The sequence below is a fragment of the Notechis scutatus genome, chromosome 12, assembly GCF_049901735.1.
Source record: "Notechis scutatus isolate UNSWTSFEM ecotype Mainland chromosome 12, rNotScu1.2, whole genome shotgun sequence".
In the NCBI taxonomy this organism is placed as follows: domain Eukaryota; kingdom Metazoa; phylum Chordata; class Lepidosauria; order Squamata; family Elapidae; genus Notechis; species Notechis scutatus.
Window position 1 is genome coordinate 9,088,941 of NC_142020.1, and position 14,711 is coordinate 9,103,651.

General features: G+C 39.9%; 1 protein-coding gene across 1 annotated transcript in view; it reads left to right on the forward strand.

Moving 5' to 3' along the window:
* The first annotated feature begins 4,033 nt into the window (after window positions 1–4,033).
* The window catches only part of PRR35 (proline rich 35), a 34,628-nt gene continuing 23,950 nt past the window's right edge, over window positions 4,034–14,711 (forward strand). Inside the window, exon 1 of the mRNA XM_087973232.1 lies at window positions 4,034–4,391. The gene's annotated coding sequence lies outside the window, so the exon portion shown is untranslated. The remainder of the gene's footprint in view (window positions 4,392–14,711) is intronic.

Below are 14,711 nucleotides of genomic sequence, written 5' to 3' on the forward strand. Positions count from 1 at the left end.
AGCAAGAAGACAAACGCAAGAACCACAAGGACTTATTCATGTACATCACCGGGAGTCGAGTTTGATAAAGTCATTATGGGAATCAGTCTGATCTGATAAAGGAGAACGTATGTAGCACAGGGTTGAAGTGAGGAGTCCTTGGTCCTCTCTGAGCTTCCTTGGTTTCTTGCTGACGTTTCATTACCCAACTAGGTAACATCAATGGTGCTAGAAGGGAGTGGGGTTTGTGGAGAGGAGGAGGAGGAGGAGGAGATGACTGTGGGGTCCTGAGTGCTCCTTCAGCTTGGTTGTTTTCTTGCTGACGATTCATTACCCAACTAGGTAACATCAACAGTGCTAGAAGGGAGTGGGGTTTGTGAAAGGAGGAGGAGGAGGAGGAGGAGGAGGAGGAGGAGGAGGAGGAGGAGGAGGAGGAGGAGGAGGAGGAGGAGGAGGAGGAGGAGGAGGAGGAGATGACTGTGGGGTCCTGAGTGCTCCTTCAGCTTGGTTGTTTTCTTGCAGACATTTCATTACCCAACTAGGTAACATCAACAGTGCTAGAAGGGAGTGGGGTTTTGAGAGGAGGAGGAGGAGGAGGAGGAGGAGGAGGAGGAGGAGGAGGAGGAGGAGGAGGAGGAGGAGGAGGAGGAGGAGGAGGAGGAGGAGGAGGAGGAGATGACTGTGGGGTCCTGAGTGCTCCTTCAGCTTGGTTGTTTTCTTGCAGATGTTTCATTACCCAACTAGGTAACATCAACGGTGCTAGAAGGGAGTGGGGTTTGTGGAGAGGAGGAGGAGGAGGAGGAGGAGGAGGAGGAGGAGGAGGAGGAGGAGGAGGAGGAGGAGGAGGAGGAGGAGGAGGAGGAGATGACTGTGGGGTCCTGAGTGCTCCTTCAGCTTGGTTGTTTTCTTGCAGATGTTTCATTACCCAACTAGGTAACATCAACGGTGCTAGAAGGGAGTGGGGTTTGTGGAGAGGAGGAGGAGGAGGAGGAGGAGGAGGAGGAGGAGGAGGAGGAGGAGGAGGAGGAGGAGGAGGAGGAGGAGATGACTGTGGGGTCCTGAGTGCTCCTTCAGCTTGGTTGTTTTCTTGCAGATGTTTCATTACCCAACTAGGTAACATCAACAGTGCTAGAAGGGAGTGGGGTTTGGAGAGGAGGAGGAGGAGGAGGAGGGAGGAGGAGGAGGAGGAGGAGGAGGAGGTGATGACTGTGGGGTCCTTGGTGCTCTCTGAACTTGCTTGGTTTCTTGCATGGTTTGCTGTGTCATTGTTGGTGGGGCGGTCTTGGAGGTTCTGCTGCTCCAACCAACCCACTGCCTTTGGGGCAGTAGAACCTCCAAGACCGTCCCCACCAACACCGATATAGGGCAAGCCACTAGAATAAAAACCGAGAGGAAACCCCTCTCCCTTCTAGCACTGATGATGTTGCCTAGTTTGGGCATTGAAACGTCTGCAAGAAAACAATAAAAGCTCAGAGAGCGCCAAGGACCCCTCAATCTAATCTAGCAGTGGAAGATGCTGGCCTAGGAATCGGGGGGTTCTGAGTTCTATTCCAACCTGGGACACAGACATCTGGGTGACCTTGGACCCGTCCTTCTCTTTCAGACCTAGAAAAAAGGAAGCTCTCTGCTTGGTCATTCATGCCCTGGCCATCTTCCATTCGGACTCTTGCAATGTTCTCTACGTGGGGCTACCCTTGAAAAGTATCTAGAAGCTTCCATTTGCACTTATGAGCATCATAGACCGTTGGCATCTATTTATGACACTTGCAGTGTCCCCAGGTCAATGTGGTCACCATTTGCAGAATCGTTTGTAATGTTTGAAGGGCTCGGTGCATTTTGCATGCAATACCTCCCTCCTAATCTCTACCACAACCTTACAAGGTCAGTCAGTCTTAACTTGCCCCAGTTCAGACAGGCAGTGGACTACTGCATGAAGCTTAAAGAATAGAATAGAATAGAATAGAATAGAATAGAATAGAATAGAATAGAATAGAATAGAATAGAATAGAATAGAATAGGAATAGGAAAGAATAGAATAGAATAGAATAGAATAGAATAGAATAGAATAGAATAGAATAGAATAGAATAGAATAGAATAGAATAGAATAGGAATAGGAATAGGAATAGGAATAGGAAAGAATAGAATAGAATAGAATAGAATAGAATAGAATAGAATAGGAAAGAATAGAGTAGAGTAGAGTAGAGTAGAGTAGAGTAGAGTAGAGTAGAGTAGAATAGAATAGAATAGAATAGAATAGAATAGAATAGAATAGAATAGAATAGGGGAATGAAATGGAATAGAATAGCATAGAATAGAATAGGAAAGAATAGAAGATGGAATGGAATGGAATGGAATGGAATAGAATAGAATAGAATAGAATAGAATAGAATAGAATAGAATAGAATAGAATAGAATAGAATAGAATAGAATTCTTTATTGGCCAAGGGTGATTGGACACACAACGAATTTGTCTTGGTGCAAATGCTCTCAGTGTCCATAAAAGAAATGATACATTCATCAGGAGTCAAGAATCATCAGGTACAACACTTGATAATAGTCATAGGGTACAATAAGCAATCAAATCATAGTAGGAAACAGTCAATAAAAATCGTAAGGATACAAGCGACAAGGTTACAGTCATATAGTCACAAGTGGGAGGGGATGGGTGGTAAGGAGTGATGCGAAGATTGATAGTAGTGCAGACTTTGTAAATAGTTGGACAGTGTTGAGGGAATTGTTTGTTTAGCAGAGTGATGCCATTCGGAGGAAAAAACATTGAAGACATTAACTTGCCAAAGATCACCTTGGGAGATCCCAGAAGATGTGAAATTTGTGTTGGGGATTTCTTGATCCCTCTTTCTCTTTTGCTGAACCATCCCTCTGCATCCCTTTATCATTTGTCTCCTTTTTCTTTTGAAGCTCTGAACTTCGGGTAGTTCTTGCCTGTAATTAGCACTACCCCTTTCATTTCATTTGACTCCTAGTTTGTTTTCTATTAATGCAGTAAAATTATTAGAGCAACTTAATTAGGCTTCCTTTGTGTCTAAGGGGAGAATTGTCTCCTCAAAGTTGGATATTTTTCTTAAGGAAAAATAAATCAGGGTCTGTTACCAAAATACTCTTTGGAATTTCTTGATATGCCACGTCCTGAAGAACTGGGAAGAACTGGGAACTGAGAACTTCCTTTTTTCCTTTTAACATTATTTTGGGCTTCTTGTTTGATTGTAAAGATTTGGGAGTAAAGACTCCTGTTCATCATCACTTGATTTTATTTATTTATTCATCACATTTAGAATAGACCCATCTCCTGCACAGAGAGACTCTGGGCTATGTAAAAATAAAATAAAAAATAAAAAACCTAAAACCTAAAAATTGAATGTCAAATTTAAGATAGAGGCAAGGTTATTTAAAATTCATCTGTAAAAGTTAAAATCACTATCACACACAAAATAAAGGGGGAAGAGGGACTAGGGATCTGTTTCCCACCCACCCCTCTAATACAATACAAACCCAAAAGAAGAGAGAGAGAGAGAGAGAAAAGAAATTAACTGCTCAATATTTCAGTTGGCTCTCAGCCCATTTCTCTCCTTCCTTTTAAAATCATATTCTATCTAGGCACTAGAAGCTAGTGAGTCCTCATAGTTAGAAGGGTTTTAAACAAAAAATAATAATGAAATAATCATGTTGTCTCTGTCTCAAACACGGTTTTGGGCAAGACAGCAAATACACTTGGGGAATTATTATTATTATTATTATTATTATTATTATTATTATTATTATTATTATTATCATTTTCATTTGCTAGAAAGGAAAGGAACACAGAAAGGGGGTTTGGATATGCAGTCTGTGTATGTGCAAATAAAAAAAAAATTGCAGCACATTCAAATCCCAACCCAGCTCCTCACGTCCAAAGCAGGTGCATCAAGCTTTCCTTCCATCTTCCTGGCCTTGAATGAAAACTTGAAACGCATTGCCAGCAGACACAGATACAAAGAGAAGCAACGCAGAAACTTTGGGGCCAGTCAGGGATGCCTGGGAATTCTCTTTACTTCTTCCTAAAGTAAAGATCCCCCTTGTCTTTCTCTGGGCACTGGCTCACATCTCCCTCCCTCTTCCTCCTCCTCCTCCTCCTCCTCCTCCTCCTCCTCCCCCATTCCTTTGCTTCCTCTCCTTCGCTCTCACTTTCCTCCTCCTCTATCCCTCTTGCCAGACCCTTGGCTGGAAGTAGCTCAGCATGTGACCAAGGCACCTTCCTTAAAAGGGGCTGGAGCAACCCAGGCCGTGCGACAAGGATGCCTCAAAGCCACATGTGCCATCCATAATATATACCTCCCACATCATCTCAGCGGCTTCTCAGTGACACAGACAACATCAGGCAGTGCAGCAGGAGGGCAGAGGTCCCGTTTCAGAGGTAAGAAGACTTTTCTTTTCTTTTTACTGCCTGGGCTCCTTGCAAGGAAGCCAACTTTGGAGAAGGATGTTTGCAGATGTGCAAAGACTCACATTCTACCTGGTTGATTGGGCACAGAAGCAACTGGGGGTGGGGGCGGAAATCCCTCTCTGTTTAAAAAAGCATGGAGTGAGTTCAGGTTTGCAAAATTGCAACCTGACAGAGGTTTCTGATAATGCATGAGTTACGCAGCTGAGAGAGTTAGGATTTCCTTAAACCAGGATTAGGGCTTAATGGGGAACCCAACCATCCTGTTGCAAAAGAAGGCTGGAAACTCAAAGCAAACTTGATTGTTCGGCTCCTTGCCCTCCCTGCCACCTCTGTCAATTCTTGCACTCTCTGTGGATGCGTTTCTTCTTTCATCCCCATTCTTTTCACAAACACAATAGTTAAACTCTTTCCAGGGAGTTCCAGTTTACAACCCCCCCGAGTAAAGTTTATACAAGGGGTTTTATTTTTTTGTCTAAAGACTTTTTGACCTGAAATTTACCTTTCTCGTTTCTAAGTTCTCTTAGAACTTAGATTTATTGATCTGGGGAAGAGTCAAAATGTCACTGATTTGTTTTCTCCTGTGTTTCCAGCTCTGATTTTTTCCCTCCCAAATGTAAAAACTGACATTGGGTAGAATAGAGGCATCAGTGAGGCACTTTCCTTCCATTTAAATGCTATTGGTATCATTTCAGACTTTGAAGAACAAGATTTAATAGGAGGAATTAACTTAGACAAGTCGGTAACCCGTACAGAACTATCAGCTGTTTAAAGCTGACAGAAAAATCTATATTATTTAAATTGGTTTTCTCACGCCTTTTTAGTTCCTTAAATTTAAAAGGGCTTTCTTCCATATGCAGACACCTCCCCTCCAGATGAATAGAGATACATGTCCATCCTCCTCAAATAATATGACAGCCAGGGATGATGGGAGCTGTAGTCCAAAACAGTTTGGAAGGGTTTTCTTCGGGTTTTTTTTTTGAAATTTCTCTTTTCTTATGGAGAATTGTCATCTTGAAAAAGCAGCAGACTCTACATGGGGTTTTAAGAGACAAGGAGGTGCAAGAGAAGGAAATGATAGAAAAAGACTTTTTTAAAAAAGGAAAGAGCTAAAATAGGAAGAGAGATCTCTTTCCTTCCCACTTGAGGACGGCTCAAGGTATTCGAAGAAAAAATTATTATTTTTATATCTCAGCTTTATCTCAATACAACTGAGGGTGGTGCATATAATATAGATTCTGTCTCCAATTTTCCCTGTGAGATAGGCGAAGCTAGGACAGAGTGATCGGCCAAGCCCACCCAGGACTACAACTCACAATCTCCTAGTTTGTAGTATTGCAGGTTAATAACTACACTAAACGGTGTCTCTAGCCACTAAACCCAACAGCTAAATGGAAATGTACTCCACTTTAAAAAGATATTTGTTTTCTCCTGTTCGTGGGATCAAGGGACTTCCTAGAGTAAGATTCCATTTTTTTTTCTTAGACCTTACAGAATTGTTTCTGCTGTATTTCCTAAGAAACTTTAGACAACAGAACAAATAAGATACAGAACAGGTGTACACAAATGGAGGACACAAAGTGTTAAACAACTTATAAAATGGGAGGTCGGGAACACAAGTGGGAGTTGTTAATGACTGTACAACACAGCTTTTAGACAGCAAACCCACATATAAAGAGAATCTCCATAGATGGCCCAAATGAAATTCCATGTTCAAGAGCAGTAGGCTGTCACATGCCTTTATATCCAGTTTGTGAGAGATTCCCAAAAGCCCTGGACGTATATGTACTATTAAGAAATATTGTCCAAATTGTTGTTTTTCATTGTTGTTTCATTGTTCAAACCCAACAAGGCAATTCTTGACTGACTCTATGTTTTCTACGCAAGAGGATCTATTCCCAAACTGGTCCTTCAGATCTTCCAAGGGTGCCCCCATCATCACTGTAGCTGTATCTTTCTCTACCTTGTTTCTGGTTGTTCTTTTCTGCTCTTTCTTTCCATCTTTTCCAGCATCAGAGCCTTCTTCAGAGGCATCCTAAGACTTCCAAAGTAGAATAATTTGAGCCTGGTCATATGTGCCTTGAATGAGACCTTCTGGCTGAAAGGCAATTCTTACAAACTCTCTCAGGTCCTTTCTTGTGGCTGGACCCCAAACACACTGAACAACTCAGTTCAATTTTTTTTTCTTTTTCATGCAATCTCCTGCATTCACTAGAATGGCTTTTTCCTTCACTTTTATCTCACAACTGTGAAGTATAATTGCAGAAGAGAGAATACTAGAAATTGTGCACCGCTTGATAGGACCAGCGTAAAATCTTTCCGTGTATCAAGGTGGCTTTAGAAAGCAAGTCCCCGGCAGCGAGACATTGTAATAAAAATTATCTGGCTATGTAGCCATGGTTTGTGAACCACTGAGCAGAAACTACACCAAGCGTTATTTGGCAATTATATCAGTGAAAGCATACATAGTGTAAAGTACAGTGTAAGAGTATTCACTACCTCTTTCTTTATGCTCTTCTGTTAGCCAAGTGGTTGCTTTTATGCCTTTGAATCAGTTTTGAAACCTGGCAACTGCTGGATTAGTCCATGCAGTTTTCTTGGCAAGGTTCTTTGGAATTTGGTGACCATTGCCTCCTTCCTAGGGCTGAGAGAGAGTGACTGGCCCAAGGCTGGCTTTGTGCCTGTGGTGGAACTAGAACCCAGACTTCCCAATTTTTAGACCGATGCCTTAACCATTGCTCCAAACTGCTTTTTTTTTTTTTGTTGTTAGCCAATAGCCAAGGCCATTCCAGTTTTGCCAAGCCAGACATCAAGGAGCTTCCATATTTATTTATTTATTGCTGTTTAGTGTGCTAACCAAGTTTGCAGGATAGCATCAGGAAAGAAATGTTCTAAAATCTTAGAAGAAATCTTAAAGTAACCTCTTAATCTTAGATTAATCTCTTAATTCTAGGACATGAATCTTCGACAATCCAGATGAAATAAATAAATAATAAATAAACATTAAACAAAAGTAACTAAATAGAAGGAGGAAAGAACATATGTTCTCTGCCTCGTGTGATTTACAAAAAAATAATAATAAAGGTGGGAAAATACAGAAGAGGATGCAAAAGGCATATTTGTTAAAGGAGAGAGATATAGAAACTTAAGATTGTTACTTAGATGATGTTAAAATGGAAAATGAACTGCCAGGACAGGTGAAAAGTTAAAAGTCCGTGGGTGAATACAGAGATTTCTCTTGTCAAAAGACTGTTATGCTGCTGTGTTAAAAAAACAGGGTTTAATTCTGGTATGTGACAGTAATAAAAGACTGGTTGAGAAAAAACAGTACTCGGTGTTCCTTGCCTATCACTAGCCATAATTTAGGCTCAACTGAAAGTCTGTTTTAAAGGAAGAATGTTCGTGTTTTTTCTGAATTTCAATTCCACCACACTTAAGCCCTTCCTCCAGATCTGTTTACGAGGGTTTGAATCTTCCCAAGAATAGAAAAATTAAAACAATATAAACATGTCTGTGTGGTATGAAGACAGTGAGAAGTGCTGAATTTGGAGAACATGCAAAAAAGAAAAAAAAATCAGCAATATTTCTTAGCACGCGGTGCCGTTTCTTTCTTTCACATCAGCTACAATTTCTCCTTTACTACAGAAAAAGGGGTACACATTCAAATATTTTCTGATTATGTGCTGGTTACACTTTTAATTCTTGTGCTGTTATAGTTTGCACATTTTAAATATTTTGTATTCTTTTAAATCATGTGTACATTACCCAGAGAATTCCAGTTAATAATAGTTTAGGTCTTTACTAAATATATCCAATAGAGCTAAGAAGGCTTAAATCTTGTTAAAATTATCGGGTTTTTACCACATTGTAGCAAAACCATAATACTTTCCAAAAGCAGATATTTGTATAACTATTTTTTTAAAAAAAAAAATATCAAAATTGTATCCACTCTATATTTTTCCACTTTGAAAAATGTTATTGTTCTCCTTGTTGAACAATAACATTGTTTAACATTGCAAGAAAAATACACTTGTTCAAAAAGGATATAAAGTATGTTTAAAGTATGTTTAATTTTTGAAAAAATGTTCTGCCATTTTGGGAAGTAGCTAAGATAACTAAGAAATTCATTCAATGACAAAAAGAAATACCCCACTCTAATACAAAGTCATTTCTTTTTGTTTTGGGCAGAAAGCATAACAAATAATTCCAAATACATCTTTAATTGAGCCTTTTCACCCAAAAGGAAATGTTTCTGATTTTGAAAAGTCCCTGGCAACACTTCAATGAAATTGACTCAGATGACTGATCATCTTTGGCATTGTCTGGTATAAAGTTGAGAGACAACCAGGATATGCTAGAAGTCAGTGAAGTCACCAGGATTTGGGTTGGAAATGGTTTTACTTACCTCCTCTTGGTTCCTAACTCACATTGTTGGTACTGTGGGATTTTTTTGATATAAAAATGGGAGAAAAAATGAACTTGTGAAGTATGACTTGGATGATTACTGTAATTAGGATAGATTATAGAAAGAAGAGAATTATGATATAACTTTAGAGAGAGGTTAAACTATAATAGTATTTGTAACTGTAGTGAAGAATATCGGAAACCACTTCTTATATCTTTTTTCTCTTCTATTTTTAACTTTTTTTTTCTTTTTTGACCGTTTTGCTTTCTCTTTGACTTCTCCCTTTTCCTTTCCTCCTCATTTGACAGCAGTGTCTATTACTATTTTTCTTCTAAGTGTTTTAATATATATGTAGGGGTGTGTGTGTGTGTTTGTGTGTATTGAGGATGTGTGTGCATGTGTGTTTTATATATATATATATTATACACACACAAGCACACACACACACACACACACACATTGTTGGTATTAAGCTAGGATTCTGTTTTTAAACACAGGATTTAACTTTAATATAACAAACTTCTTGAACTTAGAGAGGTCAGATCTATCCTCACACCTTGATGGAGTATCCTTGTAAACAGCCACATAAATCATGTTCTTTTTCCAGCATTCTGGTTATAGAATATATACTTTTTAAGAAGTCCAGAAAAGTCCATCACAATGGCACTGGATGGATTGATGCTATTCCAGTAAATTACAGATTCTAGGAAAGCACCCTTCTGTATGAGTAGTTTGCAGCTAAAATGCCCAACAATTGTTTGTGCTGATTGTTGGCTGTAAGTGGGTAAACATCTAGTGAAATATTCATAGTTCATAAAAGTGGACGATAGAGCAAATCTCTCCGTTTTTAAGGCCTTGTGAATGAGATTTGCCTTCCAAATACAGCCGTCCTTTTTTCTAATTAAATATTTAGCCTCTGATGTTTAGCACCTTCCAACGAGGAGAGAAAAGAACCAGAAACCTTAGCAGGCTGAGCAGGGGGTAGGGGTGGGAGCTCTCAAGTTTTGCAAAAATCCAAAACTGAAAAAAAAAGAAAGAAAAAGAAAAAGTATTTCAGATGGAAACATACTGTAAAATCCTGATAGTTAAAAGCAATTTGAAATGAGAGCCAGTATTTTCCAAGAAATGGGAGTGGGAAGCCTCCCCCCCTCATTTTAACTAACTGCATTTGATTTCAGAGCATTGCAAATGAAATCAATTGGACAATGGCATTTTTGAAGATGACAAGAGATCCTGGGGTCAAAATTAGATTTGATATTATAGCGGATTTCCCCCCCCTCCCCCAGCTCTTGCTTTTGGTAACATTACTGTGCTGTTTTGCTTCTCTTTTTATTCCATGCTCTTTGGGGACTTTACTCTGCTTTCCCAGGGCTCTGCTGCTTTCCTTGGGGTCCTGTACAAACTGGAGCGAGTGGCAAATAATGTGTAATAATGCAGACCGTTAAATGGAACATGTTCCTTTCATTAAAACCTCACACATTTGCAGTCTGCGATCAGCTCAAAACTCCCCCGCATTTTTTGCTGCAAATGACTAACGCACAATTGTCGTTTTCTGCAATCTGTAATTTACTGGAGTAACACCCATCCGTTGCCATTGTAATAGCCTGGGAGGATAATTGACTTTGTGTGAGTTTTTCAAAGTGTCACTCAGGCTGCCATGTTGTGCTCTACAGCTGCTGGAGCATATTCCCCCTGTACCTCCATCTATATTATTGGGAGGGAGGGCGGGGAGAGGCAAATAGAGGCATTCAACCTCCTATTTTATATGGAGCCAGTTTGGTCTAGTGGTGAAGGCACCAGGCCAGAAAGAAGGAGACTATGAGTTCAAGTTCCACATTAGGCATGAAAGGCAGCTGGGTGATTTTGACTTTCTCTAAGCCCGATCCACTTCATAAGGTGGTGGTGGTTGTTCTGAAAATAGCAGGAGAAGGAAGCTATACGCTGAATATGTTTGTCTTCAAATATTTGTAAAAAAAATAAAATGAAGGTGGGATGCACATAACTAAACAAATATTCAAGGCAAAAGATTTTTTTTTTAATTCCTACCTAGCATTTTACGAGAGCACTAGGTCCTTTTTTTAAAAAAAATGCCCCCCAAAGAATAAATGTCCAACTATTTGTAAAACAAAAACAAAAACAAACAAATCCACCAAATATGGGCAATTTGATCTGAGGAGGGTGAATCTTGCAGGAAGGCAGTATCATCGCCAAAGCTGTCCTGAGGTTGCAAGTAGACACCTAGAATCTCGTAAGGGTTGGCGGTTTTTCTATTTGTTCATGTCAAGATAGATAGATAGAATAGATAGAATAGATAGATAGATAGATAGATAGATAGATAGATAGATAGATAGATAGATAGATAGATAGATAGATTAGATAGATAGATAGATAGATAGATAGATAGATAGATAGATAGATAGATAGATAGATAGATAGATAGATAGATAGATAGATTAGATAGAGAGAGAGAGAGAGATTAGATAGATAGATAGATTAGAGAGAGAGGGGGGGAGAGAGAGATTAGATAGATTAGATAGATTAGATAGATAGATAGATAGATAGATAGATTAGATGATGATAAATGATAAATGATAGACATGACAGATAGATAATAGCTAGATAGATGATAGAGATAGATAGATAGATAGATAGATAGATAGATAGACAGACAGACAGACAGACAGACAGACAGACAGACAGATAGATAGATGGATGATAGCTAGATTAGATAGATGATAAAACTAGAGATAGATATGATAGATTAGATAGATAGATGATAAATGATAGACGTGACAGATAGATAAATAGATTGATAGATGATAGATATAGATAGATAGATAGATAGATAGATAGATAGATAGATAGATAGATAGATAGATAGATAGATAGATAGACAGACAGATGATGGATGATAGATTCGATGATAGATTAAATAGATGATAAAAGTAGATAGAGATAGAGATGATAGATAGATTAAATAGATGATAAATGATAGAGATGAAAGCTAGACAGACAGACACATTAAATAGATACAGATACACAGTATATACAGATAAAGGTATAGATATATAGAAAAACCTGAAGGCCCCCAGCCTCCAAAGCTCAAGGTTGCAGCTTCTTCAAAAGGTGTGGCGGTCCACCTCACCCTACCTGACTTTGGAGGGACGAGGCCGAGGCAGCTGGCTGGGGAACCTGCAAGCCACCTCTTTTGAAGAGACTCACCTTTCCTATTCCTGTTGGGCTGGGCTGGGCTGCCTCACCCAGAGTCACCCAACAGGGGGAGATGAAGGGCACCACCAAACTGAATAAGCAAAAGGGGGCGAATCATCCCGTTAGTCTCTCTTTGTCCGTTCCCCGTGCCAGCTTTCCCCCCCCATCCCTCTCTTGGCGTGGACTGCAGGGCTTGAAGTCAAGGGGATGCGGACAACCCAGCCACTTCCAAGCCCACTTCCAAGCCCACTTTAAAACAGGCTTGATATCAGGGTGTAGAAGTCGGCACAGCTGTGTGCTTTCAGAGGCTTTTTTGATCGATAGCTTGTTCTGAGCATCTCCCCCTTCTCCGGATCCTCCCATACATTTTTCATGGCTCAGCCCTCCCAGGCAAAGACTGTCTTGTCTCAGAATTATTATTATTTATTTCTTTTTATTTTATTTTTTTAAGAAAAAAAAAAAAAAAGGCCTGGCCCACCAAAGCTTGCTTTGTTTCCCGGAGGCCCCCGAGGTTGTTTTCGTTAAAGGGGCCAATCTATAAATTCCAAGCTGGGAATTCCTTTGCTCCGTGAACAAAGAAGCCACATCACTCTAGCTCAGAGTGCGCCGGGTGGGTGAGTGGGTGTGTTTGCGTGCATTTTTAAAAGCTTCCCCCAATCGGCTTAGAGCTTCAGACCACATTAATATAATATCACCTGTGTGGACCGGGGAACGCACGTCTTTCAGAAGCAGCTGAAGAACGGCCGGCTGCAAAGAGATGAGACAACTTGTTAATTTCAGGAGCTCCAAGTTCTTCCCATGCCAGCTTTAAATCACTTTGAGAAGCCAACTTTCTTTTCCTTTCTTTCTTTTTCCCTTTTCCCTTCCTTTCCTTTTCCTTCTTTGCCTCCTCCTGTAGTTTTCTTCTTTTTCCTTCGTTCCTTCGTTCCTTCTTCTTCTTTGCTTCCTTCTGTGGTTTTCTTCTTTTTCCTTCCTTCCATTCTTCCTTCTTCTTCTTTGCTTCCTTCTGTTCTTTTCTTCTTTTTCCTCCCTCCCTCCCTTCCATCCTTCTTTCCTTCTATACTTTTCTTCTTTTTCCTTCCTTTCTTCCTTTTTCTTCTTTGCTTCCTTCTGTACTTCCTTCTGTACTTTTCTTTTTCTTTCTCCTTCCTTCCTTCCTTCCTTCCTTCCTTCCTTCCTTCCTTCCTTCCTTCCTTCCTTCCTTCTTCTTCTTCTTTGCTTCCTTCTGTGGTTTTCTTTTTCTTTTTTCCTTCCTTCCTTCCTTCCTCCCATTCTTCCTTCTTCTTCTTTGCTTCCTACTGTGCTTTTCTTCTTTTTCCTTCCTCCCTCCCTTCCATCCTTCCTTCCTTCTATACTTTTCTTCTTTTTCCTTCCTTTCTTCCTTTTTCTTCTTTGCTTCCTTCTGTACTTTTCTTTTTCTTTCTTTCCTTCCTTCCTTCTTCTTTGCTTCCTTCTGTGGTTTTCTTCTTTTCCTTCCCTCTTCATTCTCCTTTCTTTCTTCTTCCTTCCCTTCTTTCCATCTTTTTCCTTCCTTGCCCTCTTCCCCTCTTTCCTTCTTTTTCTTTGCCTTTGCTTTTCGCTTCCCTCCTGTCTCCAGGATTGATGCAGAAACAGTCCATTGTGTGAACTGGGGCATCTCCAACCAGTTTGCCTCTTGCTTTGTTCCTAAGATATCATTTCCTTGCTTTTAACTAACACAAAGAGTCAGTCAATCTATTTTCCAAAGCACCCAAAGGCAGGACAAGAAGCAACGGATGGAAGCAAATCAAGGGGAGAAGCAACCTAGAACTAAGGAGACATTTCCTGACAGTAAGAACAATTAATCAGTGGAACAACTTGCCTCTAGAAGTCGTGGATGCTCCAACACCAGAGGTTTTTAAGAAGAGATTGGACAACCATTTGTCTGAAATAATATAGGGTTTCCTGCCTGAGGAGGGGTTGGACTAGAAGACCTCCAAGGTCCCTTCCAACTCTGTTATTTTTACTGTAGAAATACAGTAAATGCACAGAGAAATAAATAACCACCAGTAAATAATAAACAGTGATTTGCTCAATTAACCCAATCTCCCAGGATCACATCGAACAGTATATCAGGCACCCAGCTGGATTTGTGCCGCTTGCTGGGCTCTAATGGAGTTGGCTGATTTGTGATTTGGTGTGTTGCATGATGACAGTTTCTGTGTAGTTACACGCGGAACATTATTAGCGCTGCCTGAATCCATTCTCTCTGCCGCTTGGCAACTGCAGCTCTGTCATTGTTTCATCACCTTCCTTTAAAAAAAAACATAGTTTAATTGGCCAATGATTAGGAAAATAAAATAAGTAAAATCAAACAGATGAGATAAAAGACTGCATCACAACAATAAAATAACACCTAAAAATGTGGCACATGCTTTTTAACTGTGCAAATCTTAAAATATTACGGACTAAGAAGCATAAATGGAAATCATCTAAAACCAAGATCGCTGGTATGTGTTAAATCTAAAGGGATAAACTGTTCTGTAGCGAGTTAGGCCTTATTTTCAGCCTTATTTGGGCAACACAGAATTTGCACAAGTGAATTTCAACCATCTCCCCTTCTGCTTATTTTTCCATCCTTGATCATTCTTTTCCACCTTCATTCCCAGCATTTACTGTATCCAGTTTTGGTCATCACAATATAAAAAAGATGTTGAGAC